Genomic DNA, 2,883 nt, shown 5'->3' on the forward strand with positions numbered 1-2,883 from the left:
CTTCATTGCTGTGAAACACATCAGTCACAGAAAGGATTAACAATCTGTAACTGCCATGAAGTTGTGTTAGAAGGCTCTCTCTTTATTAAGTCATAATTAGAATAAGAAGAGTCAGGCAGATGAATGAAATCCTCAGTAAGCAGAGGGATATGGATTTTCACAATATGCTGAAGCAATGCAATAACAGAAGCTACAATCATTAATATTACTTACAAACCAAGATTAATCTCTAGGATAGGCAGAATTTCAGGGTAAAATACTTGAGTTGATGCACTGTCTCAGGGGATGGCAGTGTTAACCACTGCTCTCAGCAAAAGGAAGCAGTCCTCACGTGGAGGTCTTTGGGAGGAAAACTCCCTTCTGGTTTGGGATGCTCCCAGAGATGCACTCAGGAGTGAAGTAGAGCTGTGTGCCTACCAGCCCAAAGTGCTGAGTGCAGGAATAAATACAGGCCAGCAGCCCCCAGGGCCCAGATGCTGCAGCTCTGTGGGCAGCTGGAAGGCACCAGGCAGGGATGTGCCCAGCAGGCAGAGGGTCCCTCACACAGGCTTGTGCCATGCTCCCAACAACAAAACTGTGTGTTGTCACTTGAAGCACTTCAGAGCCATTTACAGTTTGCATATTTGCATATTTTTGCATTGTTATTGCACAATTAAGCTGAAGACTTCTGACCAAGCTGTCCCAAGAGCACAAGGAAATCCAGTGGCAGCCAACTTTCAAACTGGGTAATCAGTCAGGGGTTTAAAAAACAAACTGGGCCCATGTGAGTTAGGCATGTTAGGAAGACACAGTTGGTACCTTCTTTTATAAAGAATTAAACCTTTTTCAGGTTAGCAAATGTATATTAAGTGAGAAGAAGTACCACTTTTATAAAACAATACTTTTCAAGGACCAATGAAGAACTGGTTCAGACTTTTTCTCTGATGTTCCATCAAAATGATTTTATGTTGACATCCCCAGCATTTTGTCTAAAAACACCTGTCTCATCAGGTTATCATTTCAACTAGAGAAGGGACTGGAGAAGGTAACAGATGTCTGATGCATCCTCAATAAGAAAACAAGAAAACATATGCCATGAATATTTTTATGGTCTTTTCTTTTTCTCTTTCTGTTGTTGCCATGCAAATAATGTGCACGGGAATCTTGAAACATCTTCTAACCATTCAGTAAATCATTTCACAGAATAATGACTTCAAGTACTATGAATCAGCCCCCAAAATTTAATGACTTCTTTTAGTTTTTATGTCACATCTGGAAACCAGTAGGACATGGTACTTGGGTGCACCTTCAGAGGGTGATTCTGGGCTTTTCCTCAGCTCTCCATGCCTGTGGTCAGGACCTCTGTTTCCACAGAAGAGTAGGAGCAGGACGTGCTGACCATGTCTGCTGTAGTGTACAGCAGAGAAACTGCCTGGTGTTCTTGGAAGTCAGCCCTGTGTTACACAACTGCAGTGCAGAGGTCACAAAGGCAAAGGCTTTGCCAGCAGACTCCACACTTCAAAGCAGTGGCAACAATTGTTGGATCAAACAGAGAGGAAAGAAATTGCCTGTGGGTCCCTGAAGCAAACTGGAGTCTCAGAAGAAAAAAACAGGATCCAGAAGAATTTACTGAGAAACAATGAGGAAAAAACCCTGCTCATTTATATGGAACAAAAGCCCAAGTCCTCAAGAAGCTCTCCAAGCTGCTTCCACATCCAATCAATATTTTCTTTAGCACATATGGAATGAGCCTCAGCCAACTTCCTCCTCCAGACATTCCTATTTCTGACTATCCTTAGAAAGAAGCAAGGCAGCTAATTCAAAATCTCATTCATATGAACAGGAGCCACCAGGCTTGCAAGGACAGGCTCACCATCCCGTTTTACTGACTCAACAAATTGATGCAGCTAAGCTCAGCCATACATCCAAATACATGCACACATATGCCCTTAGCCCACAGCAGATGTGAGGAGATGTCACATGAGCCTGAACAGCCAGTGACACACAGAAAACCTCAAGACTGAAATTTCTTACAAATGCAAATGAAAAGAAGGAAATTTAAGACTGACACTGGGGCAGAGATGAAGCTTGGTCTACAAGATCTACATAAGCAAGGTGGAAGTCCCATTCCATATAAGCCTGACTCTTATAGTCAGCACCAAAGTCACATCACCTAAGGAATGGACCAAAAGAACCTTGGCTGAGGCACAATGCCAGCAATTTGGATTTGCTTGAGTATGACCTCTCCCTCCTGCTGCAGCAAAACCTCCTCAGAAGTTCTCTTTTAAGAAACTCTTTGCTGCAAAAATTAAAGCTAATGAGACTTCTCAAGGAGCTGAAACCGCCCCCATTCCAACTTCAGCATCTTGAGGCTCAGACTGTTCCTTGAAAGAAGGATTTGCAATGCACATGCTGCCAGAGAAGATTTGCTGGGGGTAGGAGCCTCCTCATCTGTCCAGTCAGCACCATGGATGGTGGGTGCTCATCTCTGCTCCTTCAGTGAAGAGCACATCACTGCAGGTCACATTATCAGCTAAATGGGGCTGTGCAGAGATGTTTGATGTGGATGCAGAAGGGCCAGGGCACACATTATTTTCTGCTGACTTGCCAGAGCTCATCTCCTGGTGCCTCTAGACCCAGATATGAAAATCTAAACTCTGCCAAAATACAGGGGAAAACACTGCCTGAGCCTGAATTCCTGCATAGACCTCACTGCATTCTAATGGCATTTGCACTCTGTTTTGTAGGATATGCTTGGGGTATTTACAGAGAATTTGGACACAGGAATTCAGGAACAGTACACCCTAAATTCTAGGGAAAAAAAAATCTCTGAATGGAAGCTCAGGTTTTCATGGTCAGTCCCAAACACCGAATTTCTACATTCATTGAGCAGCAGTCCTTGTG

Source organism: Haemorhous mexicanus, chromosome 11, assembly GCF_027477595.1.
Source record: "Haemorhous mexicanus isolate bHaeMex1 chromosome 11, bHaeMex1.pri, whole genome shotgun sequence".
Lineage (NCBI taxonomy): Eukaryota > Metazoa > Chordata > Aves > Passeriformes > Fringillidae > Haemorhous > Haemorhous mexicanus.